This window comes from Manis javanica, chromosome 14 (genome assembly GCF_040802235.1).
Source record: "Manis javanica isolate MJ-LG chromosome 14, MJ_LKY, whole genome shotgun sequence".
Lineage (NCBI taxonomy): Eukaryota > Metazoa > Chordata > Mammalia > Pholidota > Manidae > Manis > Manis javanica.
In genome coordinates, this window is record NC_133169.1 from 87482700 (window position 1) to 87497229 (window position 14530).

The window sequence follows — 14530 nt, forward strand, 5'->3', positions numbered from 1 at the left end:
TATGAACAGAATAAACTTTAAAAGGAGAAAATTACAATAAATAATAATATAATTGATAGGAGAACATTATTATTATTGACCTTTTTTTTTACTAAGGCATTTGACCATCAAGCATATTAAATAACTTGGATTCCACAGAAAAAATTATTGTGTTTTGATTTCTTTTTCTTATTTATAAAAGGTAGGAGAAGAAAAATAAACTAAATTTAAAATGTTTTAGTTACCCCTTCTTTTTTTGTTCTTGCCTACCACTTCCCCACCCTTCCTTTTTTGAACTTTTGGTGCTTTGTTGTAGTTTTGTGAAAGACTGGGATGAAGATTTTGCAAAAATGAATGCTCAGATGCATAAACCTTAGGGAATTGACAGCTGGCTTTGATAAGTGCAAAGGATATAATTTTAGCAGTGGATTCTATATTAGCTTTGTAGGCTGCTGCAACAAATTACCACAAACTTCGTGGCTTAAAACAACAGAAATTAATTCTCTTAGAGTCCTAGAGGCCAGAAGTCCAACATCAAGGTGTTGGCAGGGCCACATTCCCTCTGAAGACTCTAGTGGAGAATTCTTCCTTGCCTCTCCCAGTTTCTGGTGGCTCCTGGCAGTCCTTGGCCTGTGGTAACATAACTCCAATTTCTGTCTCTCGTTCTTCACATTTTCTTCTTTCCTGTGTCTCTATGTATCTTCTCTGTCTCTTATAAGGACACATGTTTTTGGATTTGTAGCCCACCTTAATCTAGGATGATGCTAGGGTTAGGGTTAATTTAATTATATCTGTAAAGATCATAACTCCAATTAAAGTCACATTCTGAAGTTTTGGATAGATAAATAGTAGCCCTTTTGAGGGCTACTATTCAATCCACTACAGATACCAAGAGATGTCAAGCTGGGTGGTATTTGTTGACCATGGCTTGTCAGTCTCCTTTTCCCAGTGGGGCAAGTGTGCTTGGATTTCTGGCAATGGCACTCAGTCTCTCGGAGGGAGGGAGAGAGGTATTCCAGGTCCTTAGAAACATTCAATAGCTGCAGTATATGCTTTATACCTTCAGACATGTTATTTTGAAAATCCTGCAAAATCACTTTGTAGGTTTGCAAAAGTTGCCTCAGGCAGGCATGTTTTCTAGAGCTAAAGCCTGGATTCTAGATATAACTCCTTAATACATCAAACAGAAGCTGATATGTTGACCACTGATTAAATAAAAATTACTGGGTATTACAACTACATAATGATGTAATAGCCAGTCTGTAGTCATGTGCAATCAGTTTAAGCTCCCAGAGAATTTAGATACATGAGACCTTGCACTGACCTTCAAAAGAACTAACCTCCTTATTTTCAGTCCATATAATTTAGGCATGGCTGATTTTATCTCCTGACTTCAAGAATGAATAAGCAGCCCATGTCTAGCCTAAGAACCATTATAGCTCTTGACTAAAGCAAAGATATGTCATCTCAACTGGGTCAAAGAAAGTGACAGGCTACAAGTTTTGCTGCAGCTATTAGGAAAAGGGCACCTTTTTTCTATTGAGAGTCACTAAATGTACGCTAAAGGCTACTTTGGCCGTTTTGCCATCACATGGCAAAAGCCTACCTGAGAAGAAAGTTAGCAGAGGAAAATAAATCATAAATATGGAGATATCTTCCTTATGGCATTATCGAGTTGTGTATACCCAGCTCTACCAGAAACCAGTTAATAATTATCCATTTCCAGATATAAGACAATAAATGATCCTCTGCTTTTCTGCTTAAGCCAGTTTACTTGAGGTTCATTGTTAAAGTACGATTAATATAAATATACACTTCTGAGGATCATGTGAATAAGTATCTTAAGATACTGAACTCAAGGGAGAAATTAGTATTGATCTTCAGTATCAGAAAAAGTTTTATTAATCAAGTATTTTGTTTTTCTTTTGTGGACACTGTAAATCATGCAAATAATTTTGTTTTCCTCTTTACTGAAAGCAAAATGTTTGACCTCAGCATAACTGGCATTATGCATTTTAAATATTGACCCACCACTAATTCATTTTATTTTATCCCTATGATACCTTTATTCATTTTCATATTGTTTGGGTGTGAAGGGTCCAGCTAAGAATTAATAAAACAAGGTATTTTTAAAAAACACTGAAAAAGAGATCAATTGTACTGTTTTGCATAAAAATCCAAATTCAGTAGACAAGGGAAAATTGCTAAATGAAGAACACATTATCCGAATGCAGAACAAGTAAATGATCAATTTCCAAATAACTGCAGTTCAGAAAACAAAATTAAATCACAAAAAAGCCAACAATGGAATATACATGTATTTTCAGTTGACTGAAACCCCCTTTGATTGTTTGATTCCTATGTGCTTCATTTGAAGAAATGGTAAAAAAAAAAAAAAAAAAGAGGTAACATACCCAAAAGAACTGAAAAGCAGGGTCTCAAAGAAATGTTTTCATATCTGTGTTCATAGCAGCACTATTCACAACAGCAAAGAGGTGGAAGCAACCCAAACGTCCATACACAGAGGTATGAAAAGGTAAACAAAATATGTTATATTATACGTATATTAGAATATTATCCAACCTTAAAAAGGAAGGAAATCAGTCACATGCTATGATATGGATGAACCTTGAGGACATTATGCTAAGTGAAATAAGCCAGTCACAGACAAATACTGTATGATTCCACTTATATGAGGAACCTAAAGTAATCAAATTCATATAAAGTAGAGTGGTGTTTAGCGGGAGCATAATATGGTGGTAGAAAAGGGGAGTTGTCTTTTCAGACTTTCAGATTTGCAGAATGTCAAGTTCCAGATGTCCGTTTCAGAGCAAGGTGAACACACTTAAAATTAATAAACTGCATACTTAAAAATAATGAAGATGGTAAATTTTGCTATGTGTTTTCAACATGATGAAAATGGGAAATGATATATTTCAGAGTTTAAAATAAGGAATTTTTCTAAGCTGAGTGTTCTTAGTAAATTTAGACCAGACAATTGTCTACTTTCAAATCTACAGGATAAATACTAGAGCCTACATTTTGGCCACATGATGTCGCTGTCTACCACAGAGTGTTTCCAGGAAGAAAAATACCCAGATGCCATTGTCACTCAAGAGAAACAGAACAATAGAAGTAGCAGGACTTGAGCAGAGACTAGAGGAAAATATTTAAAAATTTGCACAACATGATCTTTTAATTTGATCAACTCACTGAGGATTGGTAATGGTGTCTTCTATGAGAAGGGGCCGGGAGGTTGGGCGACTGCTGCTCTGGCTTCGGCTCCTCGCAGCCTGGAGGGCCGGCACCGGCCAGGTCCACTACTCGGTCTCCGAGGAGGCCAAACACGGCACCTTCGTGGGCCGCATCGCCCAGGACCTGGGGCTGGAGCTGGCGGAGCTGGTGCCGCGCCTGTTCCGGGTGGCGTCCAAAGGCCGCGGGGACCTTCTGGAGGTAAATCTGCAGAATGGCATTTTGTTTGTGAATTCTCGGATCGACCGCGAGGAGCTGTGCGGGCGGAGCCTGGAGTGCAGCATCCACCTGGAGGTGGTCGTGGACAGGCCGCTGCAGGTTTTCCATGTGGAGGTGGACGTGAAGGACATTAACGACAATCCACCAGTATTTCCAGTGGCGGTAAGGACTATCCGGTTTCACGAATCCAGGCTGCTTGACTCGCGGTTTCCTCTAGAGGGAGCATCTGATGCAGATATTGGAGTAAACGCTCTTCTCTCCTACAAGCTCAGCTCCAGTGAGTTTTTCTTTCTAGAAGTAGAGACAAATGATGAACTCAGTCAGTCTTTGTTTCTTGTACTGAGGAAATCTCTGGACAGGGAGGAGACTGCCGAGGTTAATTTGTTACTGGTGGCTACTGATGGGGGCAAACCTGAGCTCACAGGCACCGTCCAATTGCTCATCAAGATATTAGATGTTAATGACAACGAACCTACTTTTGACCAATCAGTTTACAAAGTACAGTTGTTAGAGAACACCACGAACGGAACATTATTGGTTAAACTAAATTCTTCTGATGCAGATGAAGGATCAAACAGCGAGATTGTGTATTCATTTAGTAGCGATATGCCCTCTACTATAAAGACCAAGTTCAAAATAGATCCCAGCTCAGGGGAAATCAGAACTATGGGACAGTTAGACTATGAAGAAACGAAATCCTATGAGATTCAAGTCATTGCATATGACAATGGAAGTCCATCAATGTCTGGGCACTGTAAAATTTCAGTAAAACTGGTGGACATTAATGATAACATACCAGAAGTCACCATAACCTCTCTTTCACTACCCATCCGAGAGGACGCTCCGCTGGGCACAGTCGTCGCCCTCATCACGGTGTCCGACCGTGACTCCGGTGCCAATGGGCAGGTGACCTGCACTCTGTCGCCCCACGTCCCCTTCAAGCTGGTGTCCACTTTCAAGAATTACTACTCGCTGGTGCTGGACAGCGCCCTGGACCGCGAGAACGTGGCGACCTACGAGCTGCTGGTGACAGCGCGGGACGGGGGCTCGCCTCCGCTGTCGGCCACCGCCAGCGTGTCCGTGCAGGTGGCCGACGTGAACGACAACGCGCCGGCGTTCGCGCAGCCCGAGTACACGGTGTTCGTGAAGGAGAACAACCCGCCGGGCCGCCACATCTTCACGGTGTCGGCGCGCGACGCGGACGCGCAGGAGAACGCGCGGGTGTCCTACTCGCTGGTGGAGCGGCGCGTGGGCGAGCGCGCGCTGTCGAGCTACGTGTCGGTGCACGCGGAGAGCGGCAAAGTGTACGCGCTGCAGCCGCTGGACCACGAGGAGCTGGAGCTGCTGCAGGTCCAGGTGAGCGCGCGCGACGCGGGCGTGCCGCCCCTGGGCAGCAACGTGACGCTGCAGGTGTTCGTGCTGGACGAGAACGACAACGCGCCCGCGCTGCTGCCGCTTGGGGCGGGCGGCGGCGGCGCGACGAGCCAGCTGGTGTCGCGGTCGGTGGGCGCGGGCCACGTGGTGGCCAAGGTGCGCGCGGTGGACGCGGACTCGGGCTACAACGCGTGGCTGTCGTTCGAGCTGCAGGCGGCGGCGGGGGGCGCGCGCAGCCCGTTCCGCGTGGGGCTGTACACGGGCGAGGTGAGCACGACGCGCGCGCTGGACGAGGCGGACGCGCCGCGCCAGCGCCTGCTGGTGCTGGTGAAGGACCACGGCGAGCCGGCGCTGACGGCCACGGCCACCGTGCTGCTGTCGCTGGTGGAGAGCGGCCAGGCGCCCAGGGCGTCGTCGCGGGCGTCGGCGGGCGCCCGGAGCACGGAGGCGGCGCTGGTGGACGTCAACGTGTACCTGGTCGTCGGCATCTGCGCGGTGTCCAGCCTGCTGGTGCTCACGCTGCTGCTGTACACGGCGCTGCGGTGCTCGGCGCCGCGCAGCGAGGGCGCGTGCGGGCCGGGGCGGCCCCCGCTGGTGTGCTCCAGCGCGGTGGGGAGCTGGTCGTGCTCGCAGCAGAGGCGGCAGCGGGTGTGCTCTGGGGAGGGGCCGCCCAAGGCCGACCTCATGGCCTTCAGCCCCAGCCTACCTCAAAATCCAGGCTCCGCAGAACAAAGACAACAATCTTCCGAGTCAGAACTCTTAGGAGGGGTGAGTCTCTTAATTTTTCCTGTCTTCTAGAATTGTTTTATTTCCTTTATTTTTTATGATTCTATTACTTATTTTGATTCATAGCTCTGCCTTTATTTTGATATCATCATCCTGTTCTGCAATGTATGATATGAATTACATATCAGTTTCATGGCATTGAGATCTATTTACTTCAATAATTTTCTTATTTTTACATTTGTCTTTCCATAATTAATTCTCTCTATGAATAACAGGACCTTAAAGGATTGAAAAACACTTGAGAATAATTCGGAAACTTAACATTATCTGCAAATATGTTTCTCAATTTTAAAAAGTCCCAATTGAAAGAATTTAAAGAGTATGGTTGTATAATACATATTTCCAAGTTATACCATCTATCCATTCTGTCAGAATATGTTGGAATAAGACTATAGTATATACCTGGACATTTCCTAAATTATTCTTTTGATCAAGAATTCGTTTTGTCCTTATCTGTTTATGCGACATTTTTTCTTTTCCTTGTATTTGAAAGCTGCCTGAATGGATCTTTTCATGCCAGTACCTCCAAAAGTGTCTTTCATAGATTATTACAACATATGAAATCACTTAGAAATAATTGCTAATCTTAGGTAGATCTTTCAGTTATAAAATAGCCTGTCACTTGGGATAAAGATTCCACACTTGCAAAATCCTCGGAGTTTTAAGGCGCAATAGTTAATTGAGGAAAGAGTCCCCTCTCAATTTTAATTTAAAAAACTTAAAAAATCACGTTATGAGGTGGCCTCGTAGTGGGACTTTTTCTTCACAGAAGTGGAGAGAACTCTAACCCAGTCTTTGTATTAGTGGGCTGGTCAATCATCCTTCCAGTACCAGTATCACTGTATGCAGGCCCATGTATGCAGGCCTCCCATGTGCAGAGATTAGCCACCTGCCTCTGGCACTACACTCTGTTCCTGGGACAACAGTTTTGATGACTGTGAGCTCACTCATTTTCTCCTGATAGCATCCATATTCCTACCGAACTTGGAGTTTTTCCAAAAGGTAAGTGTTGGTATTGGATGACTACATTTTCATTGGAAACTCCTGTGATAGGTAATTAAAACACTAAACTTGACAAGTAAATGTTAGACTTGGAAGGGAATTTTTTAAAACTTTCAACCAAAGGGAGATGTCTCGAGGTGAAATAAACTAAACAGTTTAAATACTAAATACACTAAAACTTTCTTCTACTATTGGGTTCTTAGTTATATGCTGTTTTCCTAAATGTATGTGGATATTGATCATTCATAGAAATTACTTCCACTAAATGATCTTAGCTTTAGTCACTTCACAGACCACAGTGTCAATTTCCATCTGGGATTTGTTTTTAAAGGAACTAAGGAGTTTGATGGAGAAATCTTGAACTCCATTTAAGGATAGTCTGCTCCTACAGGAAACTTATTAGTTCCTTGGAGTTGATATGCCTCAAAATGCTGAGTTTATTTTTCCTGGGAATCAGAAAAATTCATCTGAGTCTTCATAGAGAAAAACAAATGGCTTGAACAAACGAGGAAGAAGTTCTTTCTTGGGAAGATACCTGGAGTATCATCTGCTCACCACCTTCTTGAGACACAAAGTATGAATGGTCAGGTGGAATCTGTCCTACTAGAAGTCTGGCCACTGTGTTTCTACTATAGGTAAATGCTGAGCTTTAAAAAATATATTCAGGTATGCCCAGACCTCTGGGAACCACAATCTATCACTGCATAAGTTCCTATTGGTTTATTATTCTGTATTTACATTTTTTATTAAGTTGCCTGAAGAGATGTCTAAGTGAGGGTAAATGTTATTTACTGATATCCTCACATTGGCTCAATCTTCTAAACTCATAGTATACTTTCATCTCCTAATAATCATTATGGAGCTATTCTGGTATAAATTCATTGTGGCATCCCATTTTGCATTTAGTATACTCTTAAATGTCAAATGTATAGCATTACAATAAGTTTTCAAGGGCATTTTATCAATAACTAGCTCTGAAGAGTCATCAACACTCTAACAGGTATATTGATATTTATAATTATTTCCTAGATTCATGCTTTTTCCAAAACAGTTCTAAAATGTTTACTTACTTGTTCATGAACTAGTACAATAGAATGAATTAGAAATTATGAAAGTTTGATATTACCAAATGTCATTAATATATCTTACCTCTTATGTTACTTGAGAAAGCTGGTTTAAAAGGTTCACTTATTTACCCATTAAAACATTAACTGATGATTTGGTCTATTTTAAATATGAATGATAAAATATAAGTTAGTTGTAATCCTGGCTTTACACTCAGTGAGTACCCAGAAAAAAAACTGTTATGAAAACTTTTCTTCTAATACTTAAGTCACCTTTAAATTAAAAGGGTCTTATTGTGTTCAAATTTTGGAATTATCTTACCCATCTAAATTCAACCTCTTCTCATGAATTTTCTTTGCTCAACTTCCAGTGTTCAGAGAACTCATGCATCTCACTGAATTCACAGAAATCTTTAGAATGTTTCATTGCTTCATGTTGCCTATGCTGAGTAGTGAGTCATGTTCCAAAGTTACTTTTCTCCCTTTAATGATTGGTTAAATCACCAATGCTTTCAGCTAGCAAGTTTTTAGGAAAATGGAATCCAGAAATTCATCTAGAATGCCGATTGTTAAAAACACAATTATTTCATATTGTGAACATTTTACGATATATAGATAAATTGAAATACAAAATGGTGTGGAGACTAAAAAAACGAATATACTGTTAACTGGTGTGATATGACTGAAATAAATATCCAAATCACAGTGTTGTCATGCAGTAAAAAACAAATTTACAGAATGGCACTGTAAAACTTACTTCTGATATTTTTATGTAAATAACAGTTAAGACAGCTAACAAGGATATACTTGTTAGACAAAGGACACAAAAGTGGTTTACAGACACTCAACAAATAATAAAATGAACATATTTTGCACATTAACAGTTATAATACAGAAGTAAATATGTTTGTGTCTATAGATAGGTATACACATATATTTTCAGTGTTTTGAAGGTCACAAATATCAATGGCCTCATTGTTCTATAAAATGTAGAATTTAAGGTCAACCCCACCCTAACACCACCAGTTAATATAACTTTTTAGTTATTTAATCTAGAAATGAACCTAATAACTGTGTTTCCACTTGCTTGTTTGTAAAAAGTCAATCATTCTAATACCTGTCTCAGAGGGTTGTTGTGAAAATTAAATGGGATAATCCCATTAAACCAAATAAACAGTGCTTGTCACATAGAAAATATTTCCATATAGGTATGCACTACTGTTATAATAGTAATCACTATTTTACTACATTTAGCTGTAAGCCATGGGTAGGCATAATTGAAATAGACAAATTAGCATAAAAGGTCTAAGGATATGTTTTGGTAAGATATATGGATCTTGAGATTTTCTTGAAATAAATTACAACGGAAATAGAAATTTTGGAAATAGAAATTCTACAAATGAAGTATAAGGAAAAGATAAATATGTATTTAATACTTACAAGTTTAGCCACATGATGTCGCTGTCCACCGCGTCTTTCACCACAAAAGAAAACAGCGCGCATTGCGTACTCAGATACGGTTTTTTTTCCACCATCTCTAAAATATGGGCTTCCTTAAAGGTCATTTAAGAAATGACGAATAAGAAACTCATATTTTTAATTTTGGATAGATGCAAGAGCGATCCAATATTTGGGAAAGGCTTGCAATGGTATTTTCTCGGAAAGAAAATCTCGGGGAGCGGCGACTACTGCTTTTGTTTCTGCTCTTTCCGGTCTGGGAGACCAGTACTGGCCAGGTCCACTACTCGGTCCCAGAGGAGGCCAAACACGGGACCTTCGTGGGCCGCATCGCCCAGGATCTGGGGCTGGAGCTGGCGGAGCTGGTGCCGCGCCTGTTCCGGGTGGCGTCCAAAGGCCGCGGGGACCTTCTGGAGGTAAATCTGCAGAATGGCATTTTGTTTGTGAATTCTCGCATCGACCGCGAGGAGCTGTGCGGGCGGAGCCTAGAGTGCAGCATCCACCTGGAGGTGGTCGTGGACAGGCCGCTGCAGGTTTTCCATGTGGAGGTGGAGGTGAAGGACATTAACGATAATCCGCCGGTTTTTCAAATGACAGTAAAAAATTTGTTTATTTATGAATCTTGGCCGCCTGGTTCTCGGATTCCGCTAGAGGGCGCATCAGATGCAGATATCGGAGCGAATTCGTTGTTGACCTACAGTCTTAAGTCACATGACTTTTTTACCTTGGATATTAAAAGAAATGATGAGGAAATGAAATCCCTTGGGCTCGTGTTGAAAAAACCTTTAAATAGAGAGGACACTCCTGAGCATCAGTTACTAATAACGGCAGTTGATGGTGGGAAACCAGAGCTCACGGGTACTACTCAACTGAAGATCACAATTCTAGATGTAAATGACAACGCCCCAGAGTTTGAGAGCGCTGTCTACAAAGTCAGATTATTCGAAAATTCACCAAACGGGACCCTAGTAGTGATTGTTAACGCCTCTGATTTGGATGAAGGAATAAATAAGGACATTGTATATTCTCTTAATACAGACACGTCAACAGATACTTTGTCAAAATTCCACTTAGATCCGGTTAATGGATACATCAGGGTAAAGGGTAACATAGACTTTGAGGAAACTAAATTATATGAAATCCAGGTGGAAGCGACAGATAAAGGAAACCCGCCAATGGCAGGTCATTGCACGGTTCTTGTGGAAATTTTAGACACCAATGATAATGTACCTGAGTTGGTCATAAAATCACTATCGTTACCTGTGTTAGAAGATGCTCCAGTTGGCACGGTGATAGCCCTGATCAGCGTGTCCGACCGCGACTCCCGTGCCAATGGGCAGGTGACCTGCACCCTGGCGCCCCACGTCCCCTTCAAGCTGGTGTCCACCTTCAAGAATTACTACTCGCTGGTGCTGGACAGCGCCCTGGACCGCGAGAGCGTCGAGACCTACGAGCTGCTGGTGACAGCGCGGGACGGGGGCTCGCCTCCGCTGTCGGCCACCGCCAGCGTGTCCGTGCAGGTGGCCGACGTGAACGACAACGCGCCGGCGTTCGCGCAGCCCGAGTACACGGTGTTCGTGAGGGAGAACAACCCGCCGGGCCGCCACATCTTCACGGTGTCGGCGCGCGACGCGGACGCGCAGGAGAACGCGCGGGTGTCCTACTCGCTGGTGGAGCGGCGCGTGGGCGAGCGCGCGCTGTCGAGCTACGTGTCGGTGCACGCGGAGAGCGGCAAAGTGTACGCGCTGCAGCCGCTGGACCACGAGGAGCTGGAGCTGCTGCAGGTCCAGGTGAGCGCGCGCGACGCGGGCGTGCCGCCCCTGGGCAGCAACGTGACGCTGCAGGTGTTCGTGCTGGACGAGAACGACAACGCGCCCGCGCTGCTGCCGCTTGGGGCGGGCGGCGGCGGCGACGCGACGAGCCAGCCGGTGTCGCGGTCGGTGGGCGCGGGCCACGTGGTGGCCAAGGTGCGCGCGGTGGACGCGGACTCGGGCTACAACGCGTGGCTGTCGTTCGAGCTGCAGGCGGCGGCGGGGGGCGCGCGCAGCCCGTTCCGCGTGGGGCTGTACACGGGCGAGGTGAGCACGACGCGCGCGCTGGACGAGGCGGACGCGCCGCGCCAGCGCCTGCTGGTGCTGGTGAAGGACCACGGCGAGCCGGCGCTGACGGCCACGGCCACCGTGCTGCTGTCGCTGGTGGAGAGCGGCCAGGCGCCCAGGGTGTCGTCGCGGGCGTCGGCGGGCTCCCGGAGCACGGAGGCGGCGCTGGTGGACGTCAACGTGTACCTGGTCGTCGGCATCTGCGCGGTGTCCAGCCTGCTGGTGCTCACGCTGCTGCTGTACACGGCGCTGCGGTGCTCGGCGCCGCGCAGCGAGGGCGCGTGCGGGCCGGGGCGGCCCCCGCTGGTGTGCTCCAGCGCGGTGGGGAGCTGGTCGTGCTCGCAGCCCAGGCGGCAGCGGGTGTGCTCTGGGGAGGGGCCGCCCAAGGCCGACCTCATGGCCTTCAGCCCCAGTCTGTCCGACTCTAGGGACAGAGAGAATCTGCAGGCAGCAATTGGAAATTCCCTTTCAAAGGTTAGTTTATAAATATGCTTTATTTAATCTGAAGTTTCATTTTTTAATTCTATCAACTTCTTTAAAAAATTCTGAGTGAAATTTCTGTCCTTAAATATCTTTGCTTCTTGTTGTACAACCATTTAAACTAATATCTTTTAGTAGCATAGGACAGCAAGGCAATATAAATTGTGTTACATTTCATCTTCATTATTCATTGCATATTCATATAACTAGTGTTACGAATTTTGTGCTTACTATCTTCACCTATTTATATTCTGCTATAGTCAGCTGTTTAGAGACTTTTGATCTTATTTGCGTATCATACATTGAAAAGTGCAAAAACTGTATAATGTAGCTGAGTTATTTGAAAGTGTGAACTTTGTTACCTCCATTCTAGGAGTCACTTAAATGCACCTCTGAAATCAATTTCCCTTTTTTCTCCCCCAAATATAACCACAGTTTCAACATTATAAGTAATTAACTTTGACCCGTTTCCTGAAATTTAAGTGATTTGCAGAAAATGTGTTACGTGTGTGCATGTTTGTGATGAAATCATTGATATTGCCATATCTAGTAGGCGTTCATTCTTTTTCTCTCTAGTAGTTTATGATAATAAGATATTTATTCCACTGTCAAGGGTTTTGCATAGTTTCTCTTTATATCTATTTCATATAATGCTGCCATTAATGTATTTGTAGAAATGTCAGTGTTCTTATACACACTTTTCTGTGTTATTTAAGTAGGATTGAGATTAGTGGGATATGCAATATGTGTTTATATTCATTTTTAATATACTAAACAATTTCTCCAAATATTTTTACCTCTTTATACTCGTGGTAGCCATGTTTGAGAATTCCTATTGCTTTATATCATCTCCAAAACTTGGCATTTTCCGATTATTTCCATGGTTGTCATTTTCTGGGTGTGTTTAATGTTCCCATTTTATGTTTCCTGAATTATAAATGAGAGTGACCTCCTTTCTTGTTGGCCATCTTAATATCATATTTTGTGCAATAGCTATTCAAGTCTCCTGCCTGTTTTCCTATTGCTTTTTGAAATTTTCTTATAATCGAGACATAACTCCTTTCTTGGTTTTGCACACTTTTACTTTATGACTTTTTTCATTCTTTTGTATTTTGGTGACTAGGAAATTTTATTTTTATTTACGTTTAATTTATCAATTTTCCTGATTCTATGTCTGAAGATAATTCCTTTGCTGTCTTTTGTTTCATTGGCCACATTAAATATACAGCCCACTGGAATTTTTTGTCTTTGTTGTGACATAGGGACCAAGATGAATTTTCCCCCAAGGATATTCAACTGAACCAAGATCATTTCTTAAAAATGAGTTCCACAGTTTTTACAAAGCAATTGTCCATTATGTAGGCATGGCCCTTTGTTGTTCTAATCTATTTAACGTGGAGTTTTGTGTTCATTTTTACATCAATGCCATGTTGCTTCTTTCATTTCCACTTAGATTTCTATATAAAGTCCATTAAAACAACTTGGTGAAATTTTTATTTGGATTGCACTGAGTCTATTGAGAAACAAGAAACAAGTTGACACTTTACAATAATAAGTCATTCAGTTCATAAGCATGGTCTATTTCTCTACATAAAATAAAATAAAAGTTTCTGTGTAAAGGTCCTATACATCTTTCATTAGATTTATTCTTAGGGATTTTCCAGTTATAATCATTATGCATATGTTTTAAGTTAATTTTTTTTCTCTTCAGTAATAGTACATTTTAATATATGTTGCATTTTTGTATTGACATGTTATGTAGCTAACTTGCCAAAATTACCAATTAATTCTAATAATTTATCTATAGATGCATTGTATTTTTCAATAGAGAAAACAATACTGTCAGCAAATAATGAGAGTAGTATTTTTTCCTTTCCAATTTTATGTCTTTCATGTGCCTATGGCATTGGGCGGGACCACTAGTACTATGTTAAATAGAAATGGCAATAGTGGGCATCCTTTCCTCATTTATGAAGTCAAAATGAAAGTTTTTACGACTTTATCATTAATTATATTTGCTGTAGTTTTTTTTTCTAATTCTTAAAAAGTTTACTTCTATTCCTCCTATTTGTCTTCATCCCGATTTATATATTGTAATTATTTTATTTTCCCTATTTTTAAAATTCACATCCTTTTACTAATTCTTTCTTGATTTCCTGGATATTGAAACAAACATCATGGGGCTTGTTAAAATCTAAATTAAATGAATAGTTTTACCAGTTACAGATAATGCTACATCCTTGAATAATAATTTTTTTACTTACTCCCACTTATTTTTGGTGCTGTGCATTTTAATTGTATGTAAATTATAGGCACAAATTACATGATCATTCTTGTTTTGTATAATTACTTTTTTTTTCTTCCTGGGATCACTTTTCTTCTGAATAAATTCTTTAATATTTCTTTTAGTGGTAGTAAAGAATTCTCTATTTATATATCAGAAATATGCTTATTTCACCATCATGTTTGAAATATACTTTTGCTGAGTATCAAATTCTGGGTTGGAAGTTATTTTTTTCCCAGTATGTCCAAGATGACCTTCCTGAAATAAATGTCATTCTTGAGATGAATGGCTGTCAAATTTATTTTTCAGGTGATGAGCCTTTTTTCTTTGTCTCCAAATTTGCCTGTAACTTTTTCCTTGTTTTTGACTTCCAGTAACTCCATTATATGACCACTTTTAGTTTTCTTTGTTTTTATTTTGCTTGCAGTTTTAAAAGCTTCTTGAATATGTGGCTTCATGTTTTCATCAATACAGGAAAAATTTCAGCAGTATTGCTTAAAATATTTCTTCTACCTCACTCCTCCCATATTCAA